We start from the raw sequence: 22,577 nt of genomic DNA, 5'->3' as shown, positions 1-22,577 counted from the left end.
GAGCTTTATGAAAGCTTAAACTTTGAAAGCGTACAAGATGTAGAAGTTGGATCGAATCTAATATTTCCCATAAAATGCTCGACTGCTGAAGTTCCCGGGTGAAGTAAGAATTAAGGTTTGCTTCGAGCTCGTTAGCATAATTTTGGGAAGAAGAAACAAAGATAACCAGGAAGCAAATTGCCCAGGACAAATTTGGATCATTCACGGTTTCCGGGAAACGAGCCCAAAAGCACCTGATCAAAAACGACCACGATTCCTCGTTTTGCCAAGCTTCGACATACGAGCCTCGGATCAATGCTGCCATCTGGGCACGGCACACGAAATCGAGTATAACGAGGACGTTAAAAAGAACGAGCGCGTTCTACACGAAATCGAGTATAACGAGCACGTCAAAACGAACGAGCGCGTTCTACACGAGATCGAGTATAACGAGCGCGTTCAAAAGAACGACCACGTTAACCTTAAAATCCAGTACAACGAGGACGTTCAAAAGAACGTCCTCGTTTATACGATTTCATCGTATGGTTCAACGATCTTTCATAACATCGTGCTCGTTGTCGAAGAACGTATTCTTAGACAACGAGCACGAATCAGATCGTTAACGATATTGATCGTTACGAATCAGATCGTTGACGATCTAATCGTCGACCTTGAATCGTGTCAACGGAGCAGAAGTACAGAACGTGGGTTCTACGAAATTCCAGTTAATATCTCGCTTTATTTTCAAATCAAAATATCTTTGTGCAATTACAGAACGTGGGTTTTATGAAATTTCAGGTCAATATTTCATTCGATTTTCCCGTCGTAATATCGTTAGATAACCCACAAAAGGAGGAAATAGAGTAAATAGGGCGGGAAAAGGAAGAATGTAGCTTACAGTATTTGATGATGGATGTTCTAAGCGATTATTTGGGAAAGAAAGAGAAAACCACAGAAGATGATTCTTCAAAGGCCAGCATTTTATTAAACAGTGATCCTTAGGTACTGATCCCTAGGCCAATTTACATCAGCACGTTTTCTTGATAAGATTTTCCCTAACAGGTTTTTTCCAAATATTGGATATGTTCATGGAACAACGCATGACGGGTAATTGCTCGACAAAACCCCTTTTGGGAAAAAAATTCCATGCTTGTTTTAAACTAGCAGAGAATTATTGCATCAATTAAACTATCAACAAAATCACTATGTCTAATTCTCTCCTTTGCGACTCTCATCGTGATAAAAAAATTGACACATGATACTTCAAAGTTATCTTTATTTAATTGTTTTCCAGCCTCAGGAGGATTTGTTTGTCATTTCCAGCAATATCCCTAAATATTGCACTTGGCGGGACTCTAACTGAGACATTTTCTCCACTATACATCCGGACGACGACACCAGCGTCTCTTTCTTGGGCAGTGAGTATGCTCTGGTTTGAAAAATAAATACAAAATATATTATATTCCTGCATTTTTTTGAAAACAACATGCAACAATCATCATAAAAAACATCCACGAGGTTCGTAATAGTATAGGCGCAACTTGTGATGATTAAAAACATCCATGCGTATATAAATTGGTAGTATGGATACATCAAAATAATATAGCTTGAAAATTCTGGAAACCTGAAGCAGCCACCTCAATTTGACTTTTCTGCGAATACTCCCATTTCGACTCCGCGTGGTCCTATTTTGTCCAAACCTTCGTTCTGTGTTAGAAATCTCGCCATACATAACTCACCTCAAGCTTAAATCTAACCCAGATACAGTTGTTTACGCCTCTGTGAAAAATATGGGATACTCTGATAGAAAGTAAATCTTAATAAATTACCTGCGGAAAAGAACAATTACAAACATCCACGAGGCTCGTAATAGTATAGGCGCAACTTGTGACGATTAAAAGTTCTAACAGGTACGGGCATTCATCACGATCGCAATAAATTCAGAGATTCCTGGCGCAAATAAAACAAATGTTGAAGGTCTAAGTGGATAAAACGTGTCAGTGTAAGAACTGAACAGTCGAGTAGCATCAACATATCATAAGGGAGGAAATTCGTGAAATAAAGCAATCAGTAGGCATCAGAGTAGGATCAACGAAAATTACAGATTGGAGCTCACAACAAATCTTCGTCACAGCTTCTGAAATATGCAGGGCTGTATTAAATTACTGAATAGAAGGTACTGAAAATATTACCATCAATTTGCTCACCTCAACGCATATTGAATTGTCTACTGTCAAAATGATTATGTTTCCAGAGGGTTTGACCACATTCACGGAGATTGGTGTTTTTGTGTCTGAAAGAAAGTATTGTCAGTGAGCAACAGATTGTTACAAGTAGGTCGCTTGATTAATTTTTTTAAAAGTTTTTTTTTTCATTTGCATAAGGTTCTTTCTTGACATGCTTATTACTTTTCAAGGAAAAAACGGGGGGCCGTGCTAGTGCTTCAGTTACTTGTTATTTAAGTCAAGATAAAGGGTGTTTTTACGACGCTATAGTGTTTCTATGGTAAGCTGTTATTCCATGCGTATATAAATTGGTAGTATGGATACATCAAAATAATATAGCTTGAAAATTCTGGAAACCTGAAGCAGCCACCTCAATTTGACTTTTCTGCGAATACTCCCATTTCGACTCCGCGTGGTCCTATTTTGTCCAAACCTTCGTTCTGTGTTAGAAATCTCGCCATACATAACTCACCTCAAGCTTAAATCTAACCCAGATACAGTTGTTTACGCCTCTGTGAAAAATATGGGATACTCTGATAGAAAGTAAATCTTAATAAATTACCTGCGGAAAAGAACAATTATATTCGAAAACAGCGCATCCAACTGCTTCTATTTCTGCTGCTGCTGCTGCCGTTGCATGACCAGCTGCTGGTGGTATTACTGCTACTGGCGATGCAAGCACCTATCGGTACAATTAGTTTATATCAATGTAGAGCTTTACACTCAACCATAAGAAAAACAAATGTGGGCGAGTCTTTCTCGAAAACAAAATGAATCTGGTATTCTTATTTCGTGGATTTAAGCTTGCGGGAAAAAGGTTGGATGGCGAAGCCATGGCATTAAGTTATTACAGAATGTCAGTGTTGAATACTAACAACAATAACTCTTACTGTGCATCAGCTTTTTCCTATAACAAAATAAATACGATGTTAGCTGTAAGCTTCGTTTTGAGTAAATGCACCTTCTTCATCTGAATAAATTAATTGTAAACAAAATTCAAGTGCATTGTAGATAATGTAATTAATCTTGGTGTTAAGCACTGACATCCTGTAGCCTTTTTCAGTTAATACTTTGCCGATGCTTGTAACGCTCTATCTTGTTGGCGTCGCAGTTCTCTATGTGTCCTCCAATTGTTGCCGGTCATAAATGGGGTTAGATTGGCCCCATCTCTCAAACAAGCATGTTCACCTGTTTTTTCTATTGTACCTTTCGAAACAGACATTGTTAGTGAACATTTAAAGAAGGTTAAGAAAATAATTGTTCGACAGCACTTTTTTCTGAGGAATCACCTTTCTTTTTCCTAATTCGTTTGAAGCCAAGTCGGGCTACTGCTATGCACGTTCATAGCGAGTAATTAAAATCGCCTAACATGCCAGCATTTGTCTAGCCCCTTTGAAAACTACGTGACAATTCTGCTAGCCATGTCATATTGAACGGCAAAAAATGACGAAACAAATCTTGTGATATGTTTCTTGCAATACCACTGGTTATGAATCACGAGCATTGAAAATGCTCTTAATAAAATACCTCGTGGGGTTTACTCCCGCTAAAGTTGAAATATTCGTAGCCAGTAGGTTTGCAATCTGACTAGAGGTGTGCCTGGTAGAGAATTGCATTTCCTTTTGCTCTCCTTTCCTGTATCAACGTTTCCATACGCGATCTTCGAGGAATTGCTTTCTTCGAGACATCCTCTTCTCGCAAGAGGGCAAACGTTCTTGTAACAGATGTGTTTCTGTTTACATTATCTCGCCACCTTTGCAGCAGGGTTGAGGCCTGTGCGTCTAATTCAGATTAATCGATTGGAGCGGAAACTTGGTCTTCAGACATGTTCGAATTCCTTTTGAATAAGTCTCGGCCTTGCGAACCTTTCGCACTGATCAGACGAGGAGAGGGAGGGGACTTGAGTTAATGTCAACTCGACAGCCTTTTTTTAAAGTGCGACTAGGATATAGAGTAGTCGGAAATTCACGTGGTCGGTAGGAAGAGAAAGGAAGCTTTGTCTTTAAAATGAAACGTGACATTTGAACGACGGAGTATGCTGATATGATAGCCTGCAGAGCATGGGTTTTTGGTTTAAGAACGTTCATTTATCCGGAAGCTTATTGGAAGGCAGCCCTTTTTAGAGATTGAAAATAGTTTGTTTGGTTTTCTTTTAGTTTGCGTTTTTCCTTTTTTGTTTTTCACTTTTACTGAAATTTTACAATTCCTCCTTTAGTGCGAGAGAAGTGTTGTTTGTGACTCTCAAGCCAACTGGCAGGAAACTGTCATTGAATTTCCTGCCACAAAGGCGAGAGAATCCATTTTTTGTCGTCAAAGCAGCTTGCATTTTCGGTTCGCTAAACAAAGAACGAGTTGTCGTACTCTTCCGTTGCATTCCAACGGAAATCGGCGAAATTGCGCCATCGGTTCTTGTTGCTCCACGACCTCGGAATAACCTCACGCTGGAGAATAGCCTGTTGAAACCGGCACGCCAAACATCCAGTTGTCTCTTCTTGCTCTTTGTCCACGGTTTCCTTGTATATAGATAAAACCGTTGATAATTTATCCTGCAAGGAATATCCCTTGGAGGCTTCTCTTTTGCCGTGTGTTTGAGTTCTATGTTATCGATTTTCTTTTAGAGGATTTGATCAATTTCTCTACAAATGTGGAGGAGGCGACGTTGTGAACAAGTCTTCTGCTTGAGAATAAAGGTGAAGGCATACCGGCACGGACTACCCATGTCGCTTTTGTGGTCGTGTCGCATTATCGCCTTCAAATTGTATTTTTCCTCTCACAAACGTGTCTTATAGGATTTTCCATTTTTGGTCAGTGATCTCATTGACCCTTTCCTGTGTGTTATATTTTACTATCGGTGTTTCAAAAACAAAATGTTACAAAAATTTTGGAATATAACAGCCTTTTGCAAATCAAACAACGCGACAAAGCGAGAGGGCAGCCAGAAAGAATCATAGACAGGTCTCTGTCGGAGTTCAACTTTGCCCGAGACAATCGGCGCTTACACATACAGAAAAGCCAAAAGGTCACGAACGTTTATTGTCATTTGTCACACCGTACCCCAGGCAGTTAAAACAGTTTACACATCCCATCAATGTGTTTGCCCTCATAACTGCCGTTTTGTCAATGATTCCATTAACCCTTTCCCGGTGTGTGTGTGTGCGTGTGTGGGTTTTTTTACTATCGGTGTTTTGAAAAGAGAATACTACAAAAAATATCGGAATATGACAGCCTTTCGCAATTCAGACAACCCAATAACGCGAGAGGGCACCCAGAAAGTATCATAGAATGGTCTCTGTCAGGCGTCAACTTTGCCTTTAAACAATCGGCTCTTACACATACAGAAAAGCCAAAAGGTCACGAACGTTTACTGTATTTTGTCACACCACACGATAGTTAAAAAATGAAAAACACTAGAGTCAGATGTACAATCAGACCTTGCAGAAAACAGTTTTCATAAACCTCCGATCATCTTTTACAAAAAGGAAAAATCCTTTCAAGACAGGCAAGTGGGAGCAAAATTGTCATTGAAAGGTGATAATGATAATACCACGCGACCACAACAGCCACAAAGGGAACTGTGCCGTTCTGTCTCCACCTTTTTTCTCATAGACTTTGAATAAGGGGCCAACCATTTAACAGTGAACTCTTAAGGGGGGATGGGGGATTTCGAAAAAAATTTCCTGCAACAGCTTGTTTGAAGGAAAAAATTGCATGCAGGCCAAATGTAACAGAAAAAAAAAGAGCACTTAGAACGGAAAAAATATCCTGCCCAGCAGATTGCTAGAAAAAAAATTTCTTGATGACCAGAAATCACCCACCCACCCCGCCCCCGTCAAATGTTAAATGGTCGGCCCCTAAAGCTATACTGCAAATTAAACTTAAACAATCATGCATCTTTTCATCAGGAGAACCTATTCTTATTTATTCAGCTTGTTGTTCTTCCACGTTTACGTTAGAAATCAGCAAGAACTTGTTCATCTGCTGTCGCGAGAAAATACAGGTCAAACAATTTTCCAATTATCCCGATCTCCTTAAATGGGTTGCTCACCACTTTTGCGAAATCAAAAAAAAAATAGAATCTGCTAGTTTCATCTGAGTAACACGAGCACTATTTCGTTAAAAAAATTGTTAGGAAAAAACGTTGGTGTGCAATCAATGTTTCAATGCTCGAAGATTCTTTTACATCTAATCGGCGCACTCTTTTAAACAGGCCACAGTCTACGCGAAAATAGAGAGTAAAGATGCTGTCGTTCTGACTTGGGTGGTGCCGAATGACTGGAAGTGGCCCATCGCTTCTCCTCCGATAGAGGCGTTTGCTAGGAAGTGGAGACTTGTTCTGGCTAGAGGAAAGCTTTGGCTCCAATATTACAGAGGTGTCGAATCTATACGAATTGCTTTCGCGTGAGTATATCAACGGCCATTCAATAGTACCCGTATGGTTAGGCAATCCCTTTAGTTTCTCAGTGATAAAAAGGACATTGCATATCACTGAAAACAGAATTCATGAATCATGGCAGGCTGTGTTCTTCTCATACTGTTGAACAACGATTCGGTGTCCATTATTGTACACTAATGTATAGTTCAAGTTGTTCGTCAAAGATTTGAATTAGCTTAAGTAACTCGAAACAATTTACCTAGTAGGGGATAACCTTGTCCTATTGTAAATTTACCTGACTTTGGCAAATTGTTGAATAAATAGATAAACAGGCTAAACTTTTATTTTATTTTTTCAAGGTTCTTCATTGAAAAGATAAGAAACAATGGCAAGAAAGTTATCATCAGTCGGAGTCACATCAAGTTAAAGGAACGGAGAGGGCACGGCATCATGTTCCCTCCCGAGTTTGCAGAGGGTACAGAATTGCGAGTGAATTGCCGCGTAATCGAGTTAGCCGCTCTCCTGAAAGAGAAGTCTTGAATGACTGTTGAACTGTATAAACATCCAGTACTAAAACAAGTTATTACTCTTTGAGCCTAAAAATATTAACTTTAATTTAACGCAAACTACTGAAGCTTACTGTGTAATAGTATATTGTCTAAAAACAATGGAATGCTACTGAATGAATTCACCGATGAACAAGCGGATTGGGGAGTGTTGTTATACTTCATTTCGTTAATATTTTATCCAGGAATGTTCTTGATTGAAGTGAGAGAAGATCATATTTTAAAATGAGTCCCAATATTCCCTAAACTGGGTTGTTGGTGAGATATCGTGAGAGAACTTCAGTAATGTTATTGCAAACGTGAGCCTCTCCTCTCCAGTCTCGCCACATATGCTCATTGAGAAAAAATCGCAAATCATAGTTCCTGACGCCTTTCCTCATCTTAACTTTGTATTTTAATCTAGACCAAGCCGATTCCACCTCTTGCGTATGCACGCCAGTAACCGGGTCCACAAAATTACCAGCATGCACTACAACTCGGTGGGTCTGGACAGTTCGTGCATGGGCTGTTAAGTTGAAATAAGCCCCCCAATAAACCTCCGATCATCTTTTACAAAAAGGAAAAATCCTTCCAAGACATGCAAGTGAGAGCAAAAAGGTCATTTAAGGTGATAACGCCACGCGACCATAATAGCCACACAGGGACCGCGTAGGTAAAGGTTTATTTCACAAATAAATACATGGCAGCCCTCTAAGGGGCTGAATTGCGTATTTACAAAAATTGTAACATATATCTAATAGTATGACTAATGTAAGAATAATAATAAGCATGCTCAATACAAGATCTCATTAAAAATGTGTTCCTGAACCTTTCCACCTTGGTGTTTCAAAACGCCTGCATCGTCTTAGATGGTAAGACGACTTAGGGGCTGAGGGTAAAAGACTATTTAACCGGTTAGTCTTACCATGTAAAATAGAATTAAAGGTGTTCTTACAAATATTTTCATTGTAACGTTCAATGCTTGGTTGTTTATTGCTGACTAAAGCATCGCTGTAGTCTATCCCCGTGAAAATAATAGCCAGCGCCCTAGTTCTATACCTCTTGTAGTACTCTCATAAATCGCAAGTGACGAGCATCACAGGTTGAGGAGTTAGAGCAGTACCCATGAGGGAATCCTATTTCATGTCCGCCATCTTGGATTTTTTGGCCAAGGGGTAGCATTCATTCATTCTACTGTAACTCAATAACCTTATTGTTGAACAACTTCAAACCTACAGGCATAAGAGATGAGACATTTGTCTTTCTTATGGTATTCTTAATTTATGCAAATTATGTTGATTGCTACCTGTCAATTTAGGCTGACTTCTGTCAATCACAGCAAATATTTAGTTTTAAAATTGGATACAAAATTTAACATAGTAGATAACGTCGTTTTATTTTCTATTTTATGCTGGTCAAATAAGGTACAGTTAATGTTTTGTTAATTTTTTAGCATTTTTCAAACGTCAGGAGTTAGGCGAAAATAGCGTTATCGTGAAACGGACAGGCACTCCTTAAATCTACTGTTACTCAAAAGCCCTCATTGTTCCGGCCTTCAAAGTTAGCAGGCATTAAGTACGGAAACTGTTCCATTGTATGTGTAAGTATTAGCTGAATGGATAGAAACGCTTAAGATTTATGGCGTGTAAAAGAAGACGAAAAAGGTTGGAAAAATCAATCCCTTTTTTTTAATTTTAATCAAAAGTACTTTCAATTATAATGACATTGGTGTAAGTGTAACGAAAAACCGATAAAAAGTGAAGTTTTTACGAATTTTTAAAGACAAAAAACATAGATCCGCATAGCGTACATATGAGACTCGTGTTGCAAGAAAATTCATAAAAAAATCTCACATCAACCCTTTTCTACGCCAATTACAGCAAACCATTGTTAAGGAAATGGACAATTATTTGTATATCATTTCGTGTCAGTTTGGTTTGATTTTTAAGGTTTCTTAGCCCTGCAAAAACAGACTCAAAAAACCCCTTTTTTCGAGCTTTTTTGGTCTCCAGCGCATGCCCAGTAATTATTTCAATACTTTTGAATACATCAAGTTGTAGTCCTTAATACGACCTTTCCAACGATGTATAGCTTGTCTACATTCAATGAGATGGTGCTTAAAAAAATGCGAAAAGCCCTTAAGCCCCAACCCTCACTTCTCTCAAAATATGCAAATTTGACGAAAAAGGGCTAAAAAATCCAAAATATTAATTGAAATGACTTGAAATTTGGTGCACGTAATAGAAAGTATGCCATAAACATCCTCTGAAATTTTCAGCTCTCAACTCCCAAGAATAAAGGTTTTAGCAGTTTTGCGATCTAGCCCTAGTTTCAAGGTTGAGTTTTGTGTCAAGCCTTGTGTACAGTATATACCAATACCAAGGGTTTTTTGCTTTACGTCAGATTTCTAAAATTAGAGGGAATGGACGTTACTTAAAATCACTGAATAGGGAATGGTGCAAACTATGTACACACCAAATTTGGGCTTCTTTGAGATATTTTTTTTTGCCTGATTCTCCAGAGATGTTAATGTCGTTACCCAAAATTTAGCCCTAACTGCGATAATTTCTACACTTTTTAATCAAATGATATGAAACCTTGTACAAATATAGTAAGTAACCATGTCTACACATACGTGAAAGTGCGGCTTTTTTACTTAAAATGTAATTTTTTTATGAATCTTTTTTGGCATCAGGGCTAGTGGCTAACTACCTCAACAATCTCTTAGCGTCTCCAGCACACGTGGACTCAAACCTTTAGAGAATATAAATACACCGATGTGTTTCCCTTACTTAGATCTTTATTATGGTATATAGGTTGTTGTAGTTTGATAAAATGTTGGCAAAATAATTGGACATTTGTCATGATCTTCACGTCTCATTTTCTGAAAGTTGAAAGATAAATATTAATAAACTGAAAAATATTTAATGAAATAGTATAATATAACTTATTTTATTATGAAGCATAATCTCCTCAGACTTGAATATCAGAATTTCATGGAAAACGTTCCTTAGTGTCTTATTGCTTCACTTTTCAAGCTTGTCGGAGTCACTTTTCAAACGAAAGTATCAGACAGAAGAACAGTAGCTTGGATGGGACAGAATAAACCAATTATTGTTCAGTTTAGCATCTAAAGGAATAAACTAGTGAACGCATACATAGACAGGCCACTGGTTCATGAAAATAAAATTTGTGTGAATAGTAACATCCATAAGTTTCGTAACATTTTCTTTCTCAAGTTTTTGGTTTGATGCATGGAAATCGAAATCTGCAAAACATCTGGCGGGAGTCACCCAAGGGTTTGAATTCTGGGAAAAATTACATTGACGGAGATCACTGTAAATCATCGTTCACATAGTGGCTTCAGTGGCATGCGACATTCATGACTCATCGTTACTTTTAAAACTTTTGAAAAGGGAGGGGCCCAAAAAGAGATCAAAGACCAATCAAAAAATCTATCACAGTTTTTTCACGCTGTCTGCATCGAACCAAAAGGCTCTTAGTGAGGCAAATACTTTGTAATGACAGACAATGAAGAATATGGTTGTCTAGTAGGTTAGGGTGTCGAATTCGAAATCCCAAACGAGATCTCATGATACAACATCCAATGAACGTTTCCCATCAAGACTTTATTTCCAATACTTCAAATAGCCGACCAGAGTTGGCTCACAAGTGGTACATATAACTATTTGTTCAACTGGTGCATGTGGTAGAGACAATTACCAAAAACTGCGTCAAAGATGAAAAGACGGATAACACCAAAATGGATGGATAATTTCCTTTATCTAGGTGTTCATTACCTTTGAAGACAGGTGTTACCTAGCCATTTGTATCTGACCCATGCAAATGCAAAAATTGATGAGCTCGGATAACGGTTTCATTTTGCGGCACAAGCCATTAACAGCGAGGTGATACTGGAGGGAGGAGAGATAATCGAAAGTAGACTGGGGAGGGACGCTTTTTACACCCTAATAATCTGTACCGTTGTACCTATGTCCCCTTATTAATTATTGTAGCTATGTCCTCTGACGTAATGTGATACAGTGACCAATCATCTGTTGCAATCTATCGAGCTAAACGCGGCCTGGAGACTGTTGTAGTTGTGTTTTCGGGCAATAGAACTCATTTTTTAAGGAGATCTGGATAATTGGGAAATTGTTTCACCTGTATTTTCTCGTAAAAACAGATGAACAAGCTCTTGCTGATTTCAGGGAAAGTTGCTACCCACAGGGTCATTGCGAACGAGTTCACTAGGCTCACTCGCACACACATTACTTTCCCTGAAGTTCTTCGTTACAGCCGTGAGATCGTATCCTTGTTCTAACGTAAGCGTGGAAGAACAACATGCTGAGTAAATAAGAATAGGTTCTCCTGACGACAAGATGCATGATTGTTTACGTTTAATTTGCAGTGTAGCGTTAGGGGCCCGACCATTTAACATTTGAGGGGTGGCGGGTGGGTGATTTCTGGTCATCAAGAAATTTTTTTTCTAGCAATCTGCTGGGCAGGATATTTTTTTTCCGTTCTAAGTGCTCTTTTTTTTTTCTGTTACATTTGGGCTGCATACAACTGTTTTCTTCCAACAAGCGCTTGCAGGAAATTTTTTTCAAAATCCCCCACCCCCCTCAAGAGTTAACTGGTTGGTCCCTTATTCAAGGTATATGAGAAAAAAGGTGAAGACAGAACGGCACGGTTCCCTTTCTGGCTGTTGTGGTCGCGTGGTATTACCATTATCACCTTTAATGACAATTTTCCTCTCACTTGCCTGTCTTGAAGGGATGTTTTCTTTTTGTAAAAGATGATGGGAGGTTTATGAAAACTGTTTTCTGCAAGGTCTGATTGTACGTCAGACTCCAGCGCTTTGTGGTACAGTGTGACAAAGGACGATAAACGTTCGTGACCTTTTGGCTATTCTGTATGTGTAAGGGCCGATTGTCTAGAGGCAAAGTTCACCCCAAACAGAGACCTTTCTACGACGCTTTCTAGGTGCACTCTCGCTTTCTCGCGTTGTTTGAATTGCCAAAGGCTGTTATAATCCAGTATTTTCGTTTAATTTTGTTTCGAAACACCGTAAAAAATGAAGTCACAAGAAAGGGTTAATGAGATCATAGACCAAATGGCGGTGATGAGGTCAAACACATTGAAGGTATGTCTAAGAAATGGATTTCACACACTCCCAATCCACCTGGATACGCAATCAGCCTTTGCTGAAAAAAAAAATTTTTTACATCCGATCATCTCTTAAAAAAAGGGAAAATCCCATATGATACGCTTGTGGGAGCAAAAATACAATTTGACGGCGATAATGCGACTCGACCACAAAAGCCACATGGGGAGTCCGTGCCTATCTGTCTTCACCTTTATTCTCACGCAGGACACTTGATCACAACGTCGCATCCTCCCCATTTGTAGAGAAATTGACTGCATCCTCTAAAAGATAATCGACCTTTGCAGAATGAAAGAAGTCAGAAAACAACTTTATTTGCTGCTAGTTGCGCGCTTTGGTTCATATAAGATTTTTATTTTAGCCGCTCGAATTCCGAGTGTATATCTGGTGTTTCCTGCCTTAATTTAGCTGACAACACAACCAAAGGAATAATACACCAGGGATAATCTATGGGAGCGGAAGTACCTGAACAATGATTAGAAATTGACCAGAGCTCAACTTTCTTGCAGCGGAGTTCAGGGTCACGTCTCAAGTAAATCATTGGTTGAAGATCGTTTTATTTTAAGCTAGCTAACAAAAAAACCAAATGATAACAGGTTAAGTCAATACCTTTCAAGTCTCTGAGGCACAAGAAACATTAAACGTTAAGTGGATCATACGAAGGGACAACATTCTCTAAGGCCTCACTCATGCCACATTTTTTCCATTATTGCCGGAAAGGTTTTTCTGTATGTACAGATAAAAATCGACCGCCCTGTGTGAGGTATACTCAGGATAACCAGAATGCATTATCCTTCAAGCTTTTCTCTCATAATGAAAGAATAATAATGGGCTTGCGTTGATGCTTCTTGATGACATCATTTATGTGAACAGTTAACATTTTCGACAGGGCAAGCGTTGCAGGACAAAATACTATTGAGGTCTTCCAAGATCGACTGTTACAACCAAGGTGATGAGCAAATTATGGGAATTGTTATTAACCATCACATGAATTATAAAACTTTGGTACTACAGTTCCTATCTTCTTGATGTCATGCGGTTCCAAAAGAGCCCTCAACAATTAGTTACCACCGGAAGCTTTAGTCTATTCGAGCCGCAAAAATTTGTTCCCAAATACCTCAAAAGTCGCCACTCTCCTGAAAAAAGTCTACCAACAATTTCACACTACACGGTAATTTTGATCAGTCCGAGGCTATGAATTTACTGCGAATCTCAGCATTAGCAGACGGCAACATGAGAGAGTTGATAACTTGGTTACAAGGGCGTGGATTGCTGCCAAATCCACTTCGTTGTGGAAATTGCAATCTGGATATGGTTATTTCTGCGCGAAATGCAGATCATCTCGATGGCTATCAGTGGTAAATGCTATTGTTAAAATATTTCTCATACAGCAGGTTATTGTCAGTTGAAATATTTAAATAAAAACAACCGCGAACTGGCAAAGTAGCGATCACGAGCTGCGAACTTGGAGGTTTTTCTGGCCTAGGTTTTAACATCTACTCACTTTTCGGCGCTCAGGGATCGAAACGTTACTGTATTCTTAGATAAAATTCTTCATGAATCATGTAAACTTACGTACTAATGCCGGAACACCAGGCATGGAAAATGCTACTAAAGAATTCCCTGCACGTACTGATGGATTAACAACATCTTCGATTTCACGCCAAGAATAAATGTTCATAAGTATAGGAAAAGATGTATACGTGAGCCGTTTGTACACGGTGGACATCAACTAGAGCTCAAGATGATTTTTTAATATCCACTTTTTCGATACTTATTATCGTTCTAGGCGCTGTAGAGGATACAGAAAGAAGAGAAGTTTGAGGTGTAATTCCTTATTCGCAGATTTCCCAAGGTTACCACTAGGGAAAATCTTGGTCTTTTTGTACCTGTGGTCAAATGACGAGAGGCAAGCCACGGCAAGCCACATTAATTACAAGAACTGAAGGCGCAATTTCGCCGACTTCCGTTGAAAAGCAACGGAAGAGTATGATAACTCGTTCTGTGGTTAGCGAGCCGAAAACGCAAGCTGGTTTGACGACAAACAATAAATTCTCTCGCCTTTGTGGCAGGAAATTCAATCACATTGTCCTCTGAGTCCTTGAAAGTCGCAAAACAACACTTCTCTCGCACAAAGGGAGGAATTGTAAAATCTCAGTAAAGTTCGCAAGGCCGAGATTTACTCAAAAGGAACTCGAACATGTCTGAAGACCAAGTTTCTGCTCCAATCGATCAATCTGAAGTAGACGCACAGGCCTCAACCCTGCTGCAAATGTGGCGCGATAATGTAGACAGAAACACATCTGTTACAAGAACGTTTGTCCACTTGCGACAAGAGGATGTCTCGAAGAAAGCAGTTCCTAGAAGATCGCGTATGGAAACGTTGGTAAACGAAATGAGAGTAAAGGATATTCAATTCTCTACCAGGCACACCTGTAGTCAGATTGCAAACCTACTGGCTACGAATATTCCAACTTTAGCGGGATTAAGCCCCACAAGGTATTTTTTTAAAGAGCATTTTCAATGCTCATGATTCATAAACAGTGACATTGTAAGAAGTAAATCACAAGTTTGTTTCGTCAATTTTGTGCCGCAAAATTGTCAGGTAGCTTTCCATGGGGCTAGATAAGGGCTGGCTTTTTAGGCGATTTTAATTACTCGCTATGAACGTGCATAGCAGTACATAGCAGTTGCATGACTTGGCTTCAAACGAAGGGAAAAGAAATATGACTCCTCAGAAAAATGCTGTCCGCCAATTCTTTTCTTAACCATCTTTACATATTCACTACCAATGTCTGTTTCAAAAAGTACAATAGAAACGACAGGTCAACATGCTTGTTTGAGAGATGGGGCCAATCTCACCCCATTTATGCCTGTACTCGCACTAATCACGCGTGTCATTCCATCGATTCACGGTTCATTATCTGGTTTCTGGAAACAAGGTTTTTTCAAAGTAATATTTGGAACAATTTTGGCATATGATTTGTGGAAGAATTTTCTCAATTATAAACGACATCGACTCAAAACGTTCAAGCTAAATATGAATGTGTCAAGCAAAAAATAAAGTAATATAATAAATTAATTAGTTAACGAACAAGCGATGACGTCATAAATCTTGCAGCACTACTTTGAGCAGTCTGAGGAAGTGAGCATTTATGGCGCTCAACGGGAGCAGTTAAAGGACAAACAAATCAGCGTTTCAAAAACTACTTAAAGACTTCCAAACAAGAAGCTGAGCGTTGAGCTTGCAACATGTCTTGAGAATGATCTATTTAATTTAAAACCAGTACTAACTGATGCATCTTTTACTAATGTTCATAGCACGTCATTATCACGATCTAGCCAAGTGCCCTAAATGTTTTATTATTGACTTGAAAATCTGCCTGAGAAATGTAATAATGATGATTGCTTTGTAGCATGACGATACTGAAATCTACTAACCGGGGTTCAGAGATGGTTAGAGTTTTCAATGGTCTCACAAATGGATACAACATCCAAAATGCATTCAGACAAAGGACAAAGAAAGTCTTCATATTTGACTCTGGAGGTTGGTTGTTATAGTCATCTAGAATAGCAAAGTTTTGGCATGTGTACAGGTTGTGCTGAGGTTACAACTATTTCCCACATTGAATTACTCCGTAATTATTAACTAGAGAAAAAAAAAACCCATTATAGATGTGAGATGAAGCACTGATTATGAAAGTTTAAACTTGCTTAAAGTTTACTTGACATGTTCACCTTTCACAACTTTTGATGTTACGCAAGATTTTGAATTGTAATTACATGAAAATTTTCTGTTTAAAATCTGTATTTTGAACAATTCAATAACAATTGTAGAAATTCTTGTTCCATTGATAGCATTGTTAACTGCAGTAACATCTGCAGCAACATCTCCGGTAACAACAACGGGATCATCTGCAGTAACATTATTATCAACAGTAACGTCAGCATCAATGGTTTCCTCAGCAACAGAGACACCCGTTGTTGCTCCAGTAATATCTACAGCTGGTCCTTTGCCTTCAGGAAGTGATGCTAGAGGTAGACATCATTTCATTTTGACAAGAATTTTTACTAACTACATGTGAAAGAGGAATTAGGTTATCTTCAAAACCAAGTTACTTAGCTAGCCATATATTGCTTGTCACTCAAGTAAGGGATATTAATGGATCTTTAAAAAGGTTTAGCACATGTCATTCTTTTACACCAAAGTGATGTCAGATTGGAAGAGCCAGTCATTCATATCCTCCTTTGAGTGGCAAGTAACCTGAGTTGTTGATTGTTTTCCCATCCTTTAAAACCTCTTTTCATTCACCAAAGACAATGAGATTTTACATTTTTACAGTGCCCTATTGAAAACCCCCTGGTGAAATGGGCCATCTGTATAAAGAATTAAAAAATCATTATTATCATTACTATAATTATTGTTATTTTTATTATCTTATGCATTATACTGTTGTCTATATTGATGTCTACAGGACATGGTGTGAGTCTCGGCCATGAAGGCAATTCTGACGATCTACAGATAGTGTCTGTAAGACCTCTTAACCAACTGACTGGTAGGAAACGTTTGATACATTGTGTGGCTTTTATTTAGCAGTATATAGTGGTGCTTACATGTACGGTACAGCTTTTGTTGTATTTTCTAGGCATTAGTATTTTGGTTTTACAAGCATATTACAGTTCTAACAATCAGACTGGGGCATTACTTTCATTATTTTGTGAGTGCATGAATTGCCACAGAAATACTTGCAAGTGTACCTTGTCTTCTCCTTAAAAGGCATACTTTTTTTTTGTAATTAATGAACATTTCAGTATAAAATGTACTTAATTCATTTTGAATGGTTCTCCTGCCATCACAGTTTTGTGATTCCAAATAATACTTAAAAATTTGCATGTGATCTATGTCCCTACTAATTGAAGAACTGACAACTGACATTGTTTTTGTTCTGTTGCAGCCCAGACGTCTATTGTGGATGTGTTGAAAGGGAACTATGGTATGAACAGTCATATCAACAAAACAGAAAAGTCTTAGCATAAGCCTAAAATAGTGAAAGTATCAATTTAACCAGCATTCATTGTTACATTTTATTGATTTTGACCATATTCTACTTCAAATAGATATACTTTGTTGGAGAGTGACTTTCTTATTTGCAGGTATGAAACTGATGAAAATGAACTGTTCACTTATACCATTACAGATATAATCTCAACAAAAGGCACAACTCAGGAAATAAATGAAAACGTCCAGTCTGGTATGGATACATTTTTGTGATTTTCATTACCAACATTGAAGGGTCTGTTTGGTATGGTAGAATCTGAGCGACTTAATTCCTATTCTAATTGGCTTATCAGCAATGATTGTATTCAGACCAGTCAGCAAGGAGTTTGTCATTAAATTTGCTAGCACCTATTCATACAACTGAGAGAAAAAAACTGAAATGGGAAACTCTATAAAGTTAATTGTGTACTATATTAATTAAATTAATAGTCAAGGCAAACTAGGCCACCACACAGTCCTACCTTATGTTTGGCCAAACAGTATATATATTGTCATAGTAACAAGTTACAACAAATTGCAAAAAATTTTGACAAAAGAATGAACAAAGAAAACTTAAAAAGGCCACAATCCCCATCTGCATTAAACCCCTCATATTGGTAGCAACTAAACACTATAGGTATACTGTTCTCCGGTAAACTGTAAGTGCTACATTTAATCCTAAATTATTACAAGATGTAATTGAGGGCCTGATCACAAGTATCTCCTTTGTTTGGCATCTGTTTTTCAATTGTGATAGGGGGACAAGTGAGTTGCCAAAAATCCATGGAGGGTGCTGAGGTCTTTGGTGAGGACATTTTTGATAATTTTTTTCAAATACTATAAACTTTCTTGAAACAACGCTGGCATGTGTTCTCCCACACAGCAAATTTTACCTTTCTGTGAGAGGTAGAAGCTTGTAGAGACCATGAAGTTTGCCAGTTAGCAAAAATTAGTAAATCAAACACAAGAAAGGTCACAGTTCCCTCATGATTTCATACACTAGTTTATCCCTCAAGAATATAGGCCTCTAGGAAATGGTTGGGCACCAGTGGTAGATGAGTTAAACAAGATGCTAATTCTGCATTAATAGCAGTTTATCTCTATCTATACCTATATAATGGTACAGACTCTATTGAATTAATTACAGCTTCAGAGTAATAATTGAATGTCACCATAGATCATGATTAAAGGTTGTTCTTATTTTTAAAGGTCTGATTAACTGATTGAAAAATTGTTTTGATAACAGAAATTGAAGGACCCTTACAGTAGGTCCAACTGCTGTACCTCCTCCTTGGGAGAAGATTAATGTGGACCCCATGCCCATTTACGTTTGACCAGGCAAGGATTTTGTTTATGTACTCAGGAAGAGACAAATTTGGCGAGATGTTTGAAAGTGTTGGTCTGTGCATAGTTGTTTTGTATCTTGCAGTGTTATATACATACTCTTTTTAACAACTATATTTGATTTAAACCTGGGATTTTGTTTAGGCTGTTGTACAGAGTCACCAAGACCTGACACCAATTGTGGTGATCCTGTTTGATGAGAGTGATGAGAGTGTCAATGTCATCAGGTAATTTAAGCTAAAAACTATCAAACAAATAATCATTCATTCAAATTTTACAAAACAGAACATGCCAGAAGTAAATGTTTTTATCTTGAGCTTAGATTATCTGAGAAGTATTCCACTTCATGTAAGAATAGATATTCACAGATGAATGATGTAAATGTTTCTTCCTTCTTTCATCCTTAAGACACAAACTTTGTTGACTCTATAGTTAGTTCCCAAATATTAGATCTAAGTCTTTTGCCAGTCTTGTATTGTTTCTTAGTACAGATTAAAGTATATTCCTTTTATTCTGAAGGACACTTAACGAGGATACAGAACTATCAAAAGTGTTAGGCTGCTGCTTGGTCTTTGTGGCACACAACAGATCACCTTGTGTGTCACAAATGCTTGAACGTGTTGGTGAAGATCCACGTCCCCTGAGTGGTGCCCATGTCTTGATTTTACAACAAGTTGGTGTTACCAAACGTCAAGTCATTGCTGCATGGTTGTCAGGTATGTGATGTTATTGATGCATGCCTCCATGTTTCCTCAGAGAAAGCTCAGACCAGCCTCAATAAATTAATGATCCAATTCTCTTATCACTAGGAGATAAACTGACTGCAGAAGAGGTGATCAGACATGCCACAGTGAACCTCCATCATGTAAAGGCCATCTCTTCACAAAGGTATACTTACAGTAGACTTTACATATTTTGACTCCCTTCTATGTAATTACTCACTCACTGGGTTGTTAACAATTGAAAGGAAAACAAATGGTCAAGCCTTTTCTATGCAGTAAAGTAAATGGAAGTTGTTTGCTATATACATATAATTAACAATTATTCCACGAGCGCACGTTGGATATGAGATGATAGATAGCCAACGAGGCGCGTAGCGCTGAGTTGGCTATGATAATCTCATATCCAACAAACGCGAGTGGAATAGTTGTTTTATTAAAAACACTACATTCAATTATTGAATTTTATCAAATCTTTAGCTCCCTTTCAATTTTGAGCTTATGCGTACGCTTACCATATCGTAGTTTATGGTATATTGGCTCATATACCATAATGGCTAAGCCAATGAAAAGTCTTGAATTGCATTATCCAATGATCCAGTTTTTAATAATAAATGATATGAAATCCTAAATATGCAGGTTGCTCTCTTATTTTGGTATTTAACAGAAAGAATTAATAATGACATAATTGCATGCTGTTTTGAAATGACAAAGTCACTTATTAAAATGCACTTAATAGCAGTGATACATATACCGGTAGCTACTTTGAAAAACAGTTGCATGGTATGGCACTGTGTTCAGCAATATTAAATTGGAAGTTTATCTAACGACAGGCAACAGTTAGAGGACACAAGAGAATTGCGACAACAACAAGATGCAGCGTTACAAGCATCGGTAAAGTATTATTTGAAAAGGCTACAGGATGTCAGTGCGTAACACCAATATTAATTACATTATCTACAATGCACTTGAATTTTGTTTACAATTAACTTATTCAGATGAAAAAGGTGCATTTACTCAAATCTAAGCTTACAGCTAACATCGTATTTATTTTGTTACAGGAAACAGCTGATGCACAGAAAGAGGTATAACAGTTATTATTGTTATTATTCAACAATGACATTCTGTAATAACTTAATGTCACCATCCAACCTTTTTCCCGCAAGCTTCGATCCACAAAATAAGAATATTTACCAGATTCATTTATTTTTGAGAAGATTCGCCGACATTTTTTTTTCTTATTTTTGAGTGCAAAGCTCTACATTGATACAAACTAATTGTACCGACAGGTGATTGCATCGCCAGTAGCAGTAACACCACCAGCAGCTGGTCATGCAACGGCAGCAGCAGCAGATATAGAAGCAGTTGGATTCGCTGTTTCCGAATATACTGTTTCCGAATGTAATTCTTTTCCGCAGGTACTTTCTATTATTATAAGACGTACTTTCTATCAGAGTATCCCATATTTTTCATATATACTTGCGTAAATAGCTGTATCTGGGTAAGATTTAAGCTTAAGGTGAGTTATGTATGGCGAGATTTCTAACACAAAGCGAAGGTTTGGACAAAATGGGACCACGCGGAGTCTAAATTGTAGTATTCGCAGAAATGTCAAACTGAGGTGGCTGCTTCAGGTTTCCAGAATTTTCAAGCTGTATAATTTTGATTTATCCCTACTTCCAATTTATTTACGCATGAAATAACAGATTACCATAGAAACACTATAGCGTCTTAAAAACACTATTTATTTTGGCTTAAATAACAAGTAACTGAAGCAGTAGCACGGTATCCCCCCCGTTTTTTATCGTTGAAAAGTAATAAGCGTGTCAAGAAAGAACCTTATGCAAATGAGAAATAATTGTTAACAAAATTAATCAAGCGACGTACTTGTAACAATCTGTTGTTCACTGACAATACTTTCTCTCAGACACAACAACACCATATCTCTGTGAAGGTGGTCAAACCCTCTGGAAACATAATCATTTTGACAGTAGACAATTCAAGATGCGTTGAGGTGAGCTAACTGATGGTAATATTCTCCTCAACCTTCTATTCAGTAATTTAATACAGTCCTGCATATTTCAGAAGCTGTGACGAAGATTTGTTGTGAGCTCCAATCTGTAAATTTCGTTGATCCTACGCTGATTCCTACTGATTGCTTTATTTCACGAATTTCCTCCCTTATGATATGTTGATGCTACACGACTGGTCAGTTCTTAAACTGACACGTTTTATCCACTTAGACCTTGAACATTTGTTTGCAATCTCTGAATTTATTGCGCTCGTGATGAATGCCCAGACCTGTTAGAACTTTTAACCGACACAAGTTGCGGCTATACCCTTACGAGCCTCGTGGATGTTTTTTTTTATGATGATTGTTGCATGTTGTTTTCAATGAAACGCAGGAATATAATATGTTTTGTATTAATTTTTCAAACCAGAGCATACTCACTGCCCAAGAAAGAGACGCTGGTGTTGTGGTCCGGATGTTTAGTGGAGAAAATGTTTCAGTTAGAGTCCCGCCAAGTGCAATATTTAGGGATATTGCTGGACACGACAAACAAATCCTCCTGCGGCTGGAAAACAATTAAATAAAGATAATTTTGAACTATCATGTGTCAATGTTTTTATCACGACGAGAGTCGCAAAGGAGAGAATTAAATATAGTGATTTTGTTGATAGTTTAATTCATGTAATAATTCTCTGCTAGTTAAAATCAAGCTTGGAATTTTTTTCAGAAAAGGGGTTTTGTCGAGCAATTTCCAGTCATGCGTTGTTCCGTGAACATGTCCAATATTTGGGAAAAACCTGTTAGGGAAAATCTTATCAACAAAAAACGTGCTGATGTAAATTTGCCTAAGTATCAATGCCTAAGGATCAATGTTTAATAAACTGCTGGTGTTTGAAGAATCATCCTCTGTGGTTTTCTCTTTATTTCACAAATAATCGCTTACAACATCCATCATCAAATACTGTAAAGTACATTCTTCCCTTTCCCACCCTATTCACTCCTAAGGATCAATGTTTAATAAACTGCTGGTGTTTGAAGAATTATCCTCTGTGGTTTTCTCTTTATTTCACAAATAATCGCTTAGAACATCCATCATCAAATACTGTAAAGTACATTCTTCCCTTTTCCACCCTATTCACTCTATTTACTTCTTTTGTGTGTTATCTACCGATATTAG

General features: G+C 37.9%; 2 long non-coding RNA genes and 1 pseudogene across 3 annotated transcripts; 2 read left to right on the top strand and 1 right to left on the bottom strand.

Moving 5' to 3' along the window:
- Positions 1–936: 936 nt before the first annotated feature.
- Positions 937–3,480, bottom strand: LOC148726903 (uncharacterized). The gene is made up of 4 exons (XR_015989755.1): positions 3,089–3,480; positions 2,767–2,886; positions 2,187–2,272; positions 937–1,408 (listed from the first exon to the last, which is right to left on the bottom strand). It is a non-coding gene; the product is annotated as an uncharacterized LOC148726903 (long non-coding RNA).
- On the top strand, positions 1,089–7,949 carry LOC148726902 (uncharacterized). The gene is made up of 3 exons (XR_015989771.1): positions 1,089–1,397; positions 6,412–6,602; positions 6,936–7,949. It is a non-coding gene; the product is annotated as an uncharacterized LOC148726902 (long non-coding RNA).
- A 7,445-nt stretch (positions 7,950–15,394) lies between these two features.
- LOC148726901 (uncharacterized) lies at positions 15,395–22,302 on the top strand (annotated as a pseudogene). Its single transcript, XR_015989609.1, has 15 exons — positions 15,395–15,835; positions 16,126–16,326; positions 16,764–16,844; positions 17,244–17,282; positions 17,487–17,540; positions 18,084–18,131; positions 18,573–18,664; positions 18,815–18,897; positions 19,190–19,386; positions 19,480–19,558; positions 20,223–20,283; positions 20,451–20,474; positions 20,679–20,807; positions 21,317–21,403; positions 21,831–22,302. The product of XR_015989609.1 is annotated as an uncharacterized LOC148726901 (transcript).
- The last annotated feature ends 275 nt before the right edge of the window (positions 22,303–22,577 follow it).

Source organism: Stylophora pistillata, chromosome 7 (genome assembly GCF_964205215.1).
Source record: "Stylophora pistillata chromosome 7, jaStyPist1.2, whole genome shotgun sequence".
Lineage (NCBI taxonomy): Eukaryota > Metazoa > Cnidaria > Anthozoa > Scleractinia > Pocilloporidae > Stylophora > Stylophora pistillata.
Note: the sequence above shows the minus strand (reverse complement) of the source record. Positions and strands in the feature narration are given on the sequence as shown.